Source organism: Hippocampus bargibanti, linkage group LG18 (genome assembly GCF_051943395.1).
Source record: "Hippocampus bargibanti isolate YZ-2025 linkage group LG18, ASM5194339v1, whole genome shotgun sequence".
Taxonomy (NCBI): domain Eukaryota; kingdom Metazoa; phylum Chordata; class Actinopteri; order Syngnathiformes; family Syngnathidae; genus Hippocampus; species Hippocampus bargibanti.
In genome coordinates this window covers 12,541,694-12,559,350 of record NC_142751.1, presented here as the reverse complement: position 1 = coordinate 12,559,350, position 17,657 = coordinate 12,541,694, and the positions used below count along the sequence as shown (strand labels likewise).

The 17,657-nt window shown below is 41.7% G+C and overlaps 1 pseudogene across 1 annotated transcript in view; it reads right to left on the bottom strand.

Annotated features, from left to right (window-relative positions):
• Positions 1 to 17,657, bottom strand: part of LOC148884696 (uncharacterized) — a 234,484-nt pseudogene that overhangs the window by 161,077 nt on the left and 55,750 nt on the right. Inside the window, exon 5 of the transcript XR_016118338.1 lies at positions 13,378 to 13,465. The product of XR_016118338.1 is annotated as an uncharacterized LOC148884696 (transcript). The remainder of the gene's footprint in view (positions 1 to 13,377; positions 13,466 to 17,657) is intronic.

The window sequence follows — 17,657 nt, the reverse complement described above, 5'->3', positions numbered from 1 at the left end:
GCAGTGAATGAGTTAATGAGACACGATGAAAATATCCATCAACGTATGTCTGTATGACTGACCCCTAAGTGGCCAAAGCATTTTACTATTACTATTGTATTTGTATGATTATTTTGCGACTTAAGGTATTATATTTCTCTTATTCTTATTATAAGTCAGGTCCATTTTTTTTCAACTTTGTCAGCATCCTCCAAAGATGTGAAAAAAAAGAAAACTAGCTATCTAGCCGGCTCTCTAACTGGCTATCTGGCCGGCTCTCTAACCGGCTAGCTAACTGGCTATCTCGCCGGCTATCCAACTGGCTATCTCGCTAGCTATCTAGCTGGCTAGTTATCTCGCTAGCTATCTAGCTGGCTATCTAGCTCGTTAGATGGCTGGCTATCTATTAGCTATTTATTAGCGATCTTTCTATCTATTTGAGTAACTTCCGGGTTGAGTGTGTGTCAGATCTAGCCTTGAGTCTGACACTTGGGATGTAAAACATAAGAGCACATCAATGTTTAGTGTTGTTTACGTCAGTGCTCATCACCAAAGTGCTTGGGATGTGTTATCGAAAGATCACAGTTTAGGTTTGAATAAGCATTTTTTGTTAAGAGTCTGCAGCTGCAGCAGCATCTGACAAAAGAGCGCTTCCAACTAAACAGCTGGGATCAAACAACTGCGCCACCCGCGCGAAATGCCCTTTTTTTGTAGAAACCTATCTAGCTAGTCAGCTAACTGTCTGGTTGGCTATCTATTAGCTATCTGTTAGCTAGTTTGCTAGCTTTCTATCTATCTGAGTTACTTCTGGGTTGAGTCAGGTCCATTGTTTTCAACTTTGTCAGCATCCTCCAAAGATGCGAAAAAAATAAGAAAACTAGCTATCTAGCTGGCTATCTAGCTAGCTATCTAGCGAGAAATTCTTTTGCTGGTAGTTTCGGCCCTATATATATATCCCTACTGTCCAGACGTGGCAGTGCCGGACTCTGCTATGATTGGTCCCTGTTCTCAAGTTGGGGGGGGGGAGCATAGGACTACTCCCTGCGGCTACACTGATTACTTCTATTGTCCTGACTCATTCTGACTGATTACTTCTATTGTCCTGCCTGAGTATGAGGTCTTCGACTGGCCTGATTGCCCCATTTGCCCTGGTATCACCTCATCAGCATAACGAAGCCTATGTTGCCGAAGAAGTCCGAACGATCCAAATTGAACGTCACCCCACCATAGCGATTTAGTGAAGGATTTTGCTGTTTCATGAAAATAGCTTCTTTTACTCCCATTTCAAACTATTACTATCTATGTTCTTTCGCTAAGATTTTAACCTCATTGTCGTCAAATGAGTGGTTGGTAGCTTTAAGGTGCATATGTACTGCTCATTGAGGCCCACTAGTATTATCCCTGCGATGTTGATAGTCTTTTTTTGATTTGTTTGGTCTCCCCAATGTGATGCTCATTACAATTTTCATTTTGCCAATGTATTGAATAAAATACAATTTGTTTATCATTTGGCAGCCTATCTTTTGGATGCACTAAATTTTTGCCTTAAAGTGGCTATTTGCTAACCTTTGAGAACGATTGGTGATATTTCACAAGATGGTGGCGGTGGTGGTAGGGGAGTGATGTGATCGGTGCGAGGGTGAAATTACTCCTGAAAAGACAACGCGTAAAAGAAACAAAATGAAATTAGCCGGGTGTCCGTGCGGCATAAATGGACTGCGGTGACAAGTCCTTGTAACCCCCCCGCCCCCTCCACCCTTCCTCCTCATCCTCTTTCCTCCGTTAGGTCCTGAACGTGGACCCTCAAAAGCCTCCCCACAGCCAGCATTTTCTGGCAGGTCATAAAAGATAATTGTGTTGCCTGGGCTTTTTAAGAGTTAGCCAACGAGTTGCTCCGGGGTGGTCAAAAGAGACCGTGTATGTGTGTGTGTGTGTGTGTGTGTGTGTGTGTGTGTGTGTGTGTGTTTACCGCGACAGAGACAGGGAGACTCGAGCCAGCCACCCAGTCGGCTGCAGATAAGGCATCAATCTAAAGCACCTTTCCAATTTAGGCTGCAAAAGATGGGGAGGAGAGGACTGGCCTCTTTGAGGATTGAATGATGCTCTGCGCAATAGTTTGAATCCGGATTCCCCTTTTTATCTTACTGCGTGTATGATTCTGTGCGTGTGTGGCCGAGACCGGCCAACCCGCGGGGAGCCGTTCCACCCCCCCCAATCCCCCATACGACAGCCACGACGCCGCTGTAACTTCACGAGGTGTGCGCGGAGCTCGCAAGGGCCGTGGACCAGGAGCTCATAATGTGGAGCCAGAGGTACACGGCACTGCTATGAGTTCTGTACGCAGACTTAGGCGCAATTTGATGGAATTTGAGAGGCCGAGTGAAAGCTGAGAGAGGGGGGTTTAAGAAATAAAATTTTACACGATAGTAGTAGCTCAAAGGGAAAATCATAGGCTGCCTGCGCACATTACTTTCTAAGGGTCAAAGTCAAGAGCCTGAGGCCAGACCGATCACCGACATCATTTTATAAGTACGATACGTTCCTCGACAACAATCTATACCAAAATTGCAAGCGTTTTCTTTTAACAAAGATGAAATACTGCAAACCGGATACATCCTGATACGAACAAACATGATTCCAGTACGACTGCGTAAGCTCTCAGTCGTACAGGAGTGTACGACTATATAGATCACAGGTGTCAAAGTCAAGGCCCGCGGGCCAAATCCGGCCCGCTACATCATTTTTTTCGGCCCGCAAACTTGTTAAATTCCATGATGATTGCTAAAATCTGAGCCAAAATTTCATATTTTTTTATGTCAACCACAATAAAAGTCATTATTCTTGACTTCAGATTTGAAAACGAGTTATTCATTAATTTGCTGTGTGCTCTATATGTAATATTTGAAAGGATTTAAACATTCTAATGGCTTCCCCAAATTCATAACGGCCCTCGAGAGGAAACCATAACTACAATGTGGCCCGCGGCAAAAAATGACTTTGACACCCCTGATATAGATTGTTTGAAATGGAAGCATAAGAAGCTTTGTTCATAAAACAGCAAAACCTTTCACTACATCGCCATGGTGGGGACAGGTTCAATTTGGATCCTTCCTACAACCGACATCTTAGGCAACATAGGCTTAGTTATGCAAATGAGGTGATACCAGATCAAATGGGGCAATCAGGCCAGTCGTAGACCCATACTCAGGCAGGACAATAGAAGTAAGAATAGAAGCCGCTAAAGCACTGGCCAGACTTTTGGCAATGTTTTTTCCCATCCACGAGGGGGCAGCATTTGCCTTTTTTCCATGCTAGCGCTTTGTTCCAGCTTCAGATAATGTTAAAGCGCTTTATAAAAAAAAAAATCAATCTGTATTATAGTGTATTTTTTACAGCCAAAGTATCCACTCGATAACAAATCACGTCTGCACTGAGTGCACTCAAAGAAAGTGGGTGTGGAAAACTAGTCCGCCAGCCACGGGGGCGCTGTTCGACCGTGTGGTTTGGTGTTCTTCTGCCGAAAACTAGTCCGCCAGCCATTGTGGCGCTCCGTGTGTTTCCCGAAAACTAGTTCGTCTGTCAAGATTATATTCTTGCGAATTTAATGTTCGTAAGGCGAAAAGTTCGTAAGCTTAAGCGTTCGTAACCCGAGGTATCAGTGTATATAACATTGTACACTTTTAAGTTAACGTATTTTGCCTTGCATTTGCAGCATTTGCCTTTTATACAGCTGCCCCCATTTCAAGCTCAGATAACTCCAGACCAATATAACTTATGAATTACCTTTTTTTTCTGATGAAAGAAGAGAGTCTAAGGTTTCTAACACTATATTGAATGGTTATGTAGTCCTAAAACTCAATATTTTGTGGGTCCTGCAATTTGAGTGAAAATGACAAAAACCCTGGCACTGGAATGGAAAAAAAAATTGCAAATCGTCTGGCAGTCAATTAGTTACCCCCACAAAAAACTGGGGGGAAAATTACAAGAGCCAATTAATGTGTCCTCCTGCCTTCCGCCATATTGACCAGTTCCATGTCTTGTCGCCACCCGACACCAAAACGTACCGTTGATTCTGTATTTATTTATTTGCTATACGTCTGAACTTGCCCGCCGTCTTCATGTTCTTATGTTGTAAGTGAGTCACAAAGCAGGCCGTTATTAAATCACCGGGCTCTCCCGCTGGAGTGTGACTATCCCTCAGATCTATGGTAATACACAGCCCCCGGGTGCAGGACAATTCCATTAGTGGCGGGCAGGAGCCGAAGCTGATAGCACCACAGATAGCCCCCCCACTACAAAACCTTTCGGTGGACTGGCCTTCTGCCGACATGACCGAGAGTCTAATATGACTAATCGGCAACATTTGCACATATTACAATACACGTGGCCCCTGTGCATGATGGGAAAGCACACAGGACAATGGTGTCGTTGAGATTATTCAGATGCATTTGTCCGGGTTCTACGAGACTATTTTGGACATTAACTCATTCACTGCCAGACATGTGCAAAAATATGGCCACTCCAGTGCCAGGGTTTTTGTCATTGCACTTGAATTCCAGGACCCACAGAATATTGAATTTTAGGACTACATAATCATGGTCATCATCATCATCATCATCATCATCACCATCATCATCATCATCATCATCACCACCACCACAATAATAATAATAATAACAATAATAATCACAATCATAAAATCATAATAATCATAATGATAATAATAATAATAACAATACTACTAATAATAATACATTTCATTTCTCAGCGCCTTTCAAAACTCTCAAGGACACTTTACAGTCACGGGATAAGAACTTATTTTGTGCGGGTGAGCAGCGGCTGCCATTCGCGCCAGCGTTCACTCTACCCAGAAGTAACTCAAATAGAGAGGAAGCTAGCTAGCTAATAGATAGCCAGCCATCTAGCTGGTTAGATAGCCAGCTACATAACTAGCTACATAGCTATCTAGCTATCTTGCTAGATAGCTAGCTAGATAGCCAGTTAGATAGCTGGCTAGATAGTGAGTTAGATAGCTGGCTAGATAGCCAGTTAGATAGCTAGCTAGATAGCTAGCGTGCAAGGCACTTCTAATCATTTTGACAAACATAATAAACACGAAAACGCCAATTTGTCCGGAGAGGAGCGTCTGCGTGTTCACGCGCCGCCGTTTTGTAAAAAAAAAATCCAAAATAAATAATATGACAACACAAAGACACATTCATTCTTCATCACTTGTTGTACCCTCTTTGTGACATGCAGCAGTTCGAGATGAAAGCATCCTTTTCAACAGTGGATCAGGGACGTCCTGGTGGAATGTGCACGTCTAGTACAAGCTAAATGTAGTATCCATGAAAATTTAATGCAGCGTAAGAAACCTTAGTCTCTCTTCTTTCATCAGAAAAAAAGTGTTAATTCCTAAGTTATATGGGTCTGGAGTTATATGAGCTTGAAATGAGGGTGGATGTACAAAATGCAATGCAATACATATTGGTTTATATAGCGCTTTAACAACAGCTGAAGCTGGAACAAAGCGCTAGCATGGAAAAATTCTACCCCCTTTTGGAAAAGAAAAAAAAACATTGCCAGAGGCCAAGGCCAGCACTTTATCGGCACCCAAGTATGAAAAAAACAAAACCCGAACAATTCGGGAATGACGCTCTATGTCATATTTTCAATTCCCGAATACATTTGTGAATGGCCGTGAATGAGTTAAGGAATGATTGACAACATTTTAAACAAGGAGAAGAAAAAACAAAATTGAAAAGGTTCTCATCAAGTCTATACTCCTGTTGTTGTTGCAACCATGGCAACCTAGCCACAGCATGCCAGGGTTTGTACAAAAGGGAATGAGAACCACACTGTAAATGGAGGGAGGGAGAGGAGTTTAATTACAAGGAGAAAAAAAAAGCTGTACATATATGAGAAAAAAAATTATACCGATACAAAAATAAATACATGAAAAGAAGTGTAAACCGACAATAGAATGTCATTGATGTCATGGGAAATATATACTTGTGAGATTTATTCCTACTCAAGTGTACCGCGACAAGATTGTCATTTAGTTTTTTTTTTTATTTATCTATTTGAGTACTTCCGGGTTGAGTGAACGCTGGCGCGTGTGGCTGCCGCTGCTCACCCGCAGAAAAAATATCGTGTGACTGTAAAGTGTCCTTGAGAGTTTTGAAAGGCGCTTATAAATGAAATGCATTATTATTATGATGATGATGATGATGATGATTATTATTATTATTATTATTATTATTATTATTATTATTATTATTATTATTATTATTATTATTATTATTGTTATTATACAACTGCAATAATTATTTTTTTCTTGTGCTGTTTTGAATAGATCATTGAAGGATTGTATTTTAGATTTTCATATTGGACAATTCTTAGAACTTGACATAATAATAATAATAATAATAATAATAATAATAATAATAATAATAATAATAATAATAATAATAATAATCATCATCATCATCATCATCATCCTCATCATAATACTCATAATAATAATAATAATAATAATAATCATCATCATCATCATCATCATCATCATAATACTCATAATAATAATAATAAATAATAATAATAATAATAATAATAATAATAATAATAATAATTATTATTATTATTATTATTATTATGAATAGAAACAAGAATGCGAGCTACACAGAAAATGCAATTTTAAGGCTACGTTTGACCTTTTCTTTTGCTAATTTGCTAATTAATGATGATGGACTTCCATGTATTTTTTTTTTTAACTTAAACACCATCCCCACCTTTTTTTTTCTTTCACCGATTCCCCTACAAAGAGCTGGAGGCCAATTTCCTGTTTCTACTTCCACCCTAAGCACTCTTAAGACAATATCCAACATAAATAACAGCCAGATGCATGACAGTACAGTATTCATATCCTGATTCTGAATATTATTAAAGCACAAGTTACTATAAGACAGATTTGTATGCAAAAAAAAATAAATTTTTCGGCTGTATGCGTCGTTTCGCGCCACACTTAGCATGCAGACGTGCACGGTTTACATTTGGGGAGTGAGCGAGAATAGGCCCGGGCTTTGGCTAAAGCCTGCGATGAAAGCCCGGCGCTCTTATTTTTATTGTCCAATCTCCAGCGGGCGGAGTGTTGTGGGAACTGGAGAGAGTTGTGTCTGCTGTTTGATCACACCATGGGAGTCTGACCTGTCACTAAGTGGTGGCAAACATGGCCCACACACGGCGCGGTTAGCGGCTACGCATGCTGAATGCTCGCTAGCTTGCGTGTGTGTGTGTGTGTGTGTGTGCGCTCACAAGCGTTATTTCCCACACACAGCGTCACATACCTCACCCAAAAGAGGCAGGTCACAACATGTCAAAGTGTTGAGGATCCATAATGGCCATTTAGCCTTCAACAGCTAATATCAGCGCCGCTGATTTACAAGGAATCGGGATGTTTGCTCGGCGGCCTCGGGAGCCGCTTTCATCAGACCTGTTTGACACAAACTGCGAGGGGATATACAGCTCAGGATGTAAACACATATACAAGAGCGTAATCATAAACCAAAAGGGGTAATATTTGAAGTGCTTTTAGGGTATTTTCGTTGGGTTTTCTGACCGCAAGCTAGCCGGAGACTAAACACTGCAATAAATTTCAAACGGTAAATTAGTAGAGATATCTGTTAGCTATCTATTAGCTAGCTGGCTAGCTTTCTATCGATTTGAGCTATTTTTGGGTTGCGTGAACGCTGACGCGTGTGGCTGCCGCTGCTCTCCCACAGAAAAACTTATCCTGTGACTGTAAAGTGACCTTGAGAGTTTTGAAAGGCGCTTAGAAATGAAATGCGATATAATAATCATAAAATAATAAGTCAACTGGGATTTTGAGGTTTTATTTCGAACACTTGACATTTCTAATATTCTAATTGATTTTGGAAATAATAATAATAATAATAATAATAATAATAATTTCATTTATAAGCGCCTTTCAATACTCTCAATGTCACAGTCACAGGATAAGTTTTTCCGCGGGTGAGCAGCGGCAGCCACACGCGCCAGCGTTCACGCAACCCGGAAGTAAATGAAATAGATAGAAAGCTAGCTAGCTAACTAACAGATAGCTAATAGATACCTAGCTATCTAGCTAGCTAGCTAGCTAGAGATGACATTTACTGAACTTAAAACCTTATTTACTAATTCCTAGCTATATAGCTCGCTAGCTAGCTAGATTGATTGATAGCGAGATATAGCAAAGTAATAATAATAAGAGTATTAATTTGTACTACTACTATGAATAATAATAATAATAAATGAATAAATAAATTTACAATAATAATATTAATAATAATAATAATAATAATACAGTAAAGTCTCGTTATATCGATATCGGATATATCGATAGTCCCGGTTATATCGATACTATTTCTATGCACGCACGGAGAAAATTACATGCAAACAGGGTCGGATATATCGATAGTCCCGGTTATATCGATATTTTTTCGGACTCCCTTGAATATCGATATAACGAGACTTTACTGTAATAATAAATGTTTATTCATTATAGCAATACAAACAACCGGAATGAACGTTTCTATTTGGGCAACACGGGCAATGGGGTCTCGTTATCAGCCGCCGGATGCCAAGAGGAGTGACAGCGCACCTCAGGGAGCTTACTCAAACTCGAAACGAGTGACGACGGCAGGCAGCCTCGCGCACGTCGCCCGTCACGACGATGCCACGGCAAAGCACCCTTAGCGGCAAGACAAGACGACGATCACGCACCACGCTAGGCTAATAGCCACGATATGCCGCCGCCTGAGTCACGTCTGATTGCGACTCGGCTCCGTGATCATTGCTGATAGGAGTGGCAGAGTCGGGGCAAGATGAGTCGGCCATGTCAGATTGCATATCGGCGAGGAGTCGACGTGCACCCTCATAGGCCGAAATCCAAACTTTGTTCCAACTGGACTTCGTATAGTTCTAGAAAGTGGCTTAGCTTCACTTTGACGACAAAGTGTCGGGATGCGACACCCGGCTGCAAATGGAAGCTTTTGTTTGGACGTTGGGTGCCTCTGTTTATAGCGAAGAAACCATGTACACATCACGCACGTGAAGGCTGGACGGCATACACACAATCGGTGAAAAGAATGTATTCTGGTGCTTTCAAGCTTGAACTACCCAACATACCCACACGGTCAAACATACGCTTTGGCCCTTGTAACCAAATGGAGAGCAGAGAGACATTGACATGACCCAGATAATAGACCCAAAGTCTTGCCTCCGCAATTTGATCAATTTGCAGTTTGCGTACAATCGCGGCACTGTGCTGTCCCCCGCAGCGATGGCGTCAAATCCACCCCCCCCCCTTACCCTCCACCATGACCCCCTTCCCCGTTCAGCCGACCGCGGCGAGCTATCAGCAGCGTACGGCGTCCGCGAAGCTTTGCATTTCTCCCCTTTTCCCCCCAAATCACCACGAAGGCCGCCTGATGCCTGCTGCTGGGACGCAAACGTGCGCCTGCTGCTGTCATATTTGAGTAAACCGCGGGAGAAACGAGGGAGGGGAGGGTAGAAAAAAAACCCTGACAGTTTGTCTTATACCATATGCAACGTGGCAGCAAAGCCCAACTGATACGGTTTTCGTTTGGGCCACAGCCAAAGGCTCTCTACCTATCTTTTTTTCCGCCCTCCAAAGTATTCTCTTCTTCTTCTTCTTCTTCTACCGTGCATGTGCCTGCGTCTTGGGCGGAAATGTGAAACAAAATCACTGTCTGGCCCTCAGCAGGCTGGATTTACTGTCTGGCCCCAGTCGGCGCAGAGAACTGCTTTGATCGTTATTTGTGCAATATTTCAGGCGGCGAGGTGACCGCTGATAGCTGGAAGAGCTTCTCCACAGCTCCCGTGAGATTTGTGAGCTTGAAAAAGACATGTCTTCCAACAAGTACTCCAGTTTGCTACACTTTTTTTTTAACCTCTCCTTTTTCAAAGGACATGGAAAAAGTTAAAAACAGCCTGGACTGTTAGGGCTGATGGGCTACCAATAGATGACATGGTATGTGAATTTGATGGACAGTGATACGTCGGTTTACGAACCCCTTGGCTAACGAACAAGACAGAGAGAGAGTGACAAATTGGATAAAAAAACAGTGACATTCGGACTCGTTTCAACTTTGATAGTTCAAAGGCAGAGTGTAGACTGCAAGGTTAAAATATCCCATCAATCAGGCTCCACAAATAACCCGCACAGTGCACAATCTGTGCACTTGATGTAAAAAGCTATCAACCCAGCTAAACAGAACATAATTGATGAGGAACTAGGTAAAATTATCGCATAGACAGCACCTAGAAGGGAGAGAAGATGGTGAAAGAAGAAGGCTACGTTCCTCATCAAGTGTTTAATGCTGATGAAACCAGGCAATACATTCCATCAAGCCATCAACGATCATCAGAAAGGTAACTAAAACGACTTTATTATACAGTACAGTTAATTTCTTTAATTATAATACCATAGTACATTCATTATTATACATAAAATAAGGTATATTTGTGAAGTTTTAAGACATAGAAAATTAGAAAGTAGAAAATTATGTTTTATGGGGACCTGGGAACGGATTATTCTCATTTTAATGGTTTCCTATGGGAAATTAATGTTTGCGATACACACTTTTCACCTTACACACTCTGTCTGGGAACCAATTAAGTTCATAAGCCAAGGTCTCACTGTACAACAAAGGATAGAAAAAAAAGGTATTCTAAGCAAATGAAATGTATTATTATTATTATTAAAGTAAAAATGTAAAAATAAAAATGTCAGCAGACAAAAAAACTACATAGTGCAAGTATCAAGAAAGGTATATTGATATATGTAGCTGTATTGCATCCATTATTAATTCCATGTTATTATTTTGAGAGAACACAGCACAATATTTCATGTCGGTGCGACTGTCATGGTCCTAAGTGCATACCCTAAAACAACAAAGCATGACAGCTGATGTCAGACCAGTCTCGTAAACATATCGCGTTTGCCATTAAAACTCCAATCTGAGCCTTCAATCGAGCTAAATTTAACAATTTGACTATTCCACATGTGCTGTCACTCAACACTCAACACCAAAGCAGAGATTTAACGCCTTTAGCCGTTGCTAAACTTCCAACCGAGACCCAAGTGGTCACTATTCTCGCTCTGACAGTTCTCCCCTCCCCCACACCCCACCCGCTCCTCGCCTTTAAAGAGGCCAGTGTGGCGAGAAAGGGGACGAAGGGGTGGGGTTGATTAGCGGAATGACAGGTGAGTGACAGACGCCTTGAGGAGAAAGTGAAGGACGGGATTGGCAGAGGCGGGATTGGGGGTCTGAATGCAAGGTGCAGAATGGAGCCATGGGTGGACAGATGCCAGATTGGACCCTTGACGCACCTTGATGGCACTGGCGGGCTGAGGTGACACAGGTGAGGGCCGGCGTTGGCGTAGCTGGCGGGCTCCTCACAGCTGTTTATTTGACCCCGTGAGACAGGTGCACACGTAGGGTGCCTAAAGTGCCAGCACGTGTGTCCATTTGTACACACGCCGGCATAAACACGTTTTTTTTGGACAAGGAAAGTTTTTTGGGGGGAAATCTCTTGTTGGCTAAATCCAGAGAAGGTGGACGGATACGATCAGCGTCTGAAATAACGACTGCCCGGACGCCCGGGGCATACTACTTTTACGTCGAGCCTACAACGTACAAAACGTCTCCGCCTGGGTAGACGACAACTTCTTCAAGGAAAATATATATATATATATATATATATATATATATATGTATGTACAGTAAAGTCTCGTTATATCGATATCGGTTATATCGATAGTACTGCTTATTACGATACTATTTCTGTGAACGCAAGGAGAAAATTACATGCGCGCAGGATCGGATATATCGATAGTCCGGTTATATCGATATTTTTTCGGACTCGCGAGAATATCGATATAACGAGACTTTACTATATATATATATAGTAAAGTCTATAGTAGTCTAGTAAGTACTATATATATAGTAAAATATATATATATATATATATAGTAAAGTCTCGTTATATCGATATTGGATATATCGATAGTCCCGGTTATATCGATACTATTTCTATGCATGCACGGAGAAAATTACATGCATTTTCAAATCAAATGTATGCATTATTCAAGAAAGCTACAAGCAAACTGCTACAAGTCACGCGAACGCCTCTTTAAATTCGCGAAAATATCATCTTGCCATACGAACTACTTTTCGGGAAACACACGGAGCGCCAAAATGGCTGGCGGACTAGTTTTCGGCGTAAGAACACCAAACCACACGATCAAACAGCGCCACCGTGGCTGCCGGACTACTTTTCTGCACCCACTTTCTTTGAGTGCACTCAATGCAGATGTGGTTTGTTATCAAGTGTATACTTTTGCATTTTTGGGACCGAAAAAGACCCCACCATAGGCTAGTGCCGAAGCCGAAGAGGACACAAAATAATTACGGTCGTGCAGAAGAAGGAGATCATCAAAAAAACACGAACAAGGTGTTCGTTTGTGTGACTTAGCGTCCCAGTACCAGTATGCTAAGTCGACCTTTGCTGTGTGGCTAACGATGTTTCTGTGTTGTCTAAGCAACGGTATAAGGCAATAGAAGAGGTTGAAGTACTTCTGTCGATTTGGATTAACGACAAACAGCTAGCAGGGGACAGTGTGAGTGAGGGTATTATCGCCGAGAAAGCAGGGCAACTTCACTCGGATATCATCAAGAGGCAACTACATCAACCACCATCACAAAGGTAAATAAAATGACTATTATACAGTACAGTTTATTTCTTTAATTATAATACAATAGAACATTTATATACATAAAATAAGGTATATTTTGTGTAGTTTTAAGGCTTAAAAAAGTAGAAAATTATGTTTTATTGGGACCTGGAAACGGATTATTCTCATTTTTAATGGTTTCTTATGGGAAATAAATGTTTGGAAGACACACTTTTCGCCTTACACACACATTCTGGGAACCAATTAAGTTCGTAAGATGAGATATCACTGTATATTAAAGGTAAAGACATGAAAATATGTATTTTCCCACTTTCACCTCCCATTTCGAGGAACAATCTCTTCCCGCCATTTGAATCATCACCGGTTAAAATCAATCATGCCACGCGTCGCGATAGGCAGCAGAAGACGAAAGCGCCGTTCGCCATGCAGATGAAATATAAATTAATCACAAGTGTGATCTTTTATTCAAAAAGGGGGCGTCTGTATCGCGAGCAGGACACCCATCTGTCTGTCATCTCTCCAGGCAGCCATGTCACGCGGGACATCGGTGAAAAGAAAGAAAGCCTGCCACCACCCATCTCTCTCTTTCTCTTTCTCTGCTCAGTGTCACTGCCACTCACCGCTCGCTCTGATGTGTTTGTTCCTCTCCGCCTCCATTAACGTCACTCTCGGTTGACACACTCGCAAATGGAACGTCGCCCGGGCCTCCTAAAGAGGAGAAAAGGAGACCGCTTCATTTATGTTTTAAGTCGACATAGACACTTGAAACGCAGTACAAGAGAGATACATATATATTTCCACTTGTTTAAGTAGGTCTTCTTGGGGGGGGTGTGGGGGGGGGTTCTCTAGAACTTTCAAACCGACTTACGGCGACGGTGCGTTTGGGGAGGTTGCGCGAGAGGAGGTCAGCATTCTTAAAGGGCAACCAATTGGATCATGACCCATGAGGGACAGATATGGGCAAGGGGATTTAGTCGGGAAGGTCGCGCCGGGGTCAAGGAGTGTCTTGCATTCCAGACTCCTAATCCTATCCCCGGCAGTCTGGAGCGGCGGCCCTCTTGGCGGCTCTTCGCGCAAGCGTGTCCGCACACATTAAAAAAAAAACAAGCGCACCTCTGACTCAACGAGAGCAGGTTGCGGTGACGGAGTGGATGAAGAGATTTAGGCTGTATGGGAATACTTCAAAATTTAATTATTACTTCACTCACAGAAGTCTCTTTTTTTGAAGAATCAGGATCCACGTGAAGACTAGACTGTCAATTGCATGCCATATCAACAGGTGCCACTATAAGTGGGGGAGCATTATCGTAATCTAATTCTGAATTATACAGGGTGACCCAAAAAAATGGGCCCCAACGCTAATTAGGCCCCGTTTCTGAGTGTTTTATAATAATACATTTGATTTCTAAGCGTCTTTCAAAACTCTCAAGGTCACTTTACAGTCACAGGATAAGGTCTTCTGGGGGTTAGCGGCGGCAGCCACATGTGCCAGCGTTCACTCAACCCCGAAGTAACTCAAATAGATAGAATGCTAGCTGGATAGCTAATGGATATCAAATAAATAGATAATCGATAGCCTGATGGACAATAGCCAGCCAATTAGACAGCTTACAGCCAGCCAGCTAATAGATAGCCAGCTAGCAAATGGGTAGCAAATAAATAGCTAATAGATAGCCAGATAGCCAACAGCTAGCCAGCTAACAGCCAGCCAGCTAACAGCTAGCCATCTATCTAATGGATAGCTAATAAATAGCTAATAGATAGCCAGATAAACAACAGCTAGCCAGCCAACAGCTTTTGAATATAATAATAATAATAATAATAATAATAATAATAATAATAATGACAATAATAATAATAAATAAATAAATAATACATTTCATTGATAAGCACCTTTTAAAAAAAAATCTGCGGGTGAGCAGTGGCAGCCACACACACCAGCGTTCACTCAACCCGTAAGTGGCATACAGTAAAAAATAAATAAATAAATAAATAAATAATATGACAACACAAAGACACAGAGAGTCATTCATTCTTCAGCACTTGCTGTACCCTCTTTGTGACATGAAGCAGCTCTAGATAAAAGAGGAGAGGATCAATAATAAACTAGTTATGACCAGAGTTTCATTTCATTAGGAAAAAAACACGATGAAACGGGGCCTGATTAGATTTGGGGCCTGTTTTTTTTGGGGGGGTCACGCTGTAATAAGAATAAGAATAAGAATAAGAATGAGAATAAGAATAAGAATAAGAATACATTTCATTTATAAGAACCTTTCAAGGACTTCATAAGATGAGTGCAATGTGAATTTGACATGAACCGAAACCGCGAGCTGTATACTGGTTACACATTCAAATCAAAAATCAGATGCAAGTCATTCCCCTGAAAAAGAAAAGGCAAAAATAACATCAAACAGAGTTTCTGGCCCACGAGAATATAATGTGTAATACAAACGAGCCAGACCAAAAGAGAGAAAAAAAAAAGGTTTTGTTTTTCTTTAGGGCTACATATAAACGCTGAAAAAAACAGCTGGGCAGAGTTTCGCCTAAAACTGGGAAAGACCGAGGCTATTTTTAAAATGAGCCATATTTAATTGCCATGTTCTTGTAGACATGGTATTAGAGTCGGAGAAGGAAAAGAGAGAAGAAGAAAAAAAAGCCGCCGTCGTAGTCTCCTTGTACTTCTCATCTTCTACAGAGACGGCGTGGACTCTGGTTGCCCTCCCCGGACTCCAATCTCTGACCTTCCACTTATCCGCCCGCCTCCTACTGGGAAATCCAGTTTGCCCCCATGCTGAGACACCAGAGTGGCGTGGTTGTGGGTAATTTGTCAGGGCAACCCCCCCCCCCCTCCTACCTTTGTATGTGCGTGTGTGTCAGCATGCAAGCATGTGGATGTGTTAGGTGGAAGGGGAGGGTTGGGGGCTTTCCTCCAGGAATCCCTTCAACTATGTCGCCGGGCAGTCTTGGCTGCCCCAGACGAGAAGTGCTGAAGCATGGTGAGCTCGGCTATTTCAAACATGCGACAACTCGATACGGCGTACGTGCCGGACAACAGCCAAACACATTACAAGAAGGCGAATGTAGACAATGGGGATAAGGGTACTGTGTACTTCGGTAGAAATACTATCTAGATACCTAGCTGCCTATCTATTTGCTATCTGGCTAGCTATGTAACTGGCTATTTGGATTGGATTGGATTTGCCTTTATTAGTATCGCAGTGGAGAAATTTACATTTCACAGCAACAAAGTTATGAAAGGAAAGAAAGTAGAAAACTAAATACAGGAGCTGCTGGAAAGGCTATTAGCTATATGGCTATCTAGCTAGTTCGCTAACTGTCTAGCTGGCTATCTCTTAACTATCTGTTCGCTAGCTAGCTAGCTTTCTATCTATTTGAGTTACTTCTGGGTTGAGTGAACGTTGAGTGCTCACCCACAGAAAAACTCATCCTGTGACTGTAAAGTGACCTTGAGAGTTTTGAAAGGCGCTTAAAATTATTATTATTATTATTATTATTATTATTATTATTGTATAAACGACTTACAGAAGAATTGATTCACCTTATCATTCAAAAAAAGTACCAGGTTAGAGTTGCATACCTGTCAATCGGCCGTATTTTGCAGTATTCAGAGTGTAGACTGCAAGGTTAAAATATCCCATCAATCAGACTCCACAAATAACCCGCACAAGCCATCTGTACATTTGATGCAAAAAGCTATCAACCCAGCTGAACAGAACACAATTGATGAGGAACAAGGTAAAATTATCGCAGAGGAATCAACTACAGGGATCATTTTTCAAGATGGTGAAAGAAGAAGGCTACGTTCAAGTTTAATGCTGATGAAACCGGCCACTCCATTCCATCAAGCCATCAACGACAATCACAAAGTTCAATAAAACCACTTTATTATACAGTACAATGTATTTCTTTAATTATAATACCATAGCACATTTATTATACATAAATAAGGTATATTTTGTGTAGTTTTAAGCCTTAGAAAAATAGGAAGCAGAAAATTGTGTTTTATGGGGACCTGGGAACGGATTATTCTCATTTTAATGGATTCCTATGGGAAATTAATTTTTGGGATACACGCTATTTGGCTTACACACTCTGTCTGGGAACCAATTAAGTTCGTAAGCCAAGGTATTGCTGTATTTTGTTTTAAGATAATAACAGAAAACGTAAAAAGACTCAGAATGTCATTGTGACATACTAGAGAGTACCCATTATACTATTTTTATAATTTCTCTTTCAGATTTGTTTGTGTGGCTAAAATCGCTGCCAGGTGACGTGGTTTAGCGATTGGCATGAGTCGTGATGATTGAAAGTTAAACATAGCCTGGTTTTAACATATTCACCGTACACATTCACAGCTGGGTTTTTTTTGTATTTATTCATTTATGTATTGTTGATTTTGGCATGGTTGTTTACAACACTCTTTTCTGTGGTGTGTCAAATTTATTTTCATTTTTTACAAGGCCTTTAAGTATTTGCACTTTGTGACTTCCCACCGCTGATGATTTGACTCGAGGGCATACGTCTGGGGCGGATGAGTGGGGGGCGGGGGGGCAGTGAACCTGTTGAGATTTACTCTACAAATCACACCACACGCACAAAACACACAAACGGGGGGGGGGCGACAAAATTGCTCCATCTGTGGCCTGGATCGCACGTAATGCGGCCGTTTGTGTGCAGTGAGTAAAGCACACCGGGCAGGCATCAACCTCCTACTGTTTGTTTTGGAGTGGACCTCCTTCTGGGCCTTCAAGTTGTGCAACAAGCACCGGCCCGGCCCCCACCGCAACCGCCTCCTCCTAACTTCCTATTCCACTACACCATACCAAAGAGAGCCAAATAAAACACAGGCTAAACATAATGTAGCAGCATGTCAGCA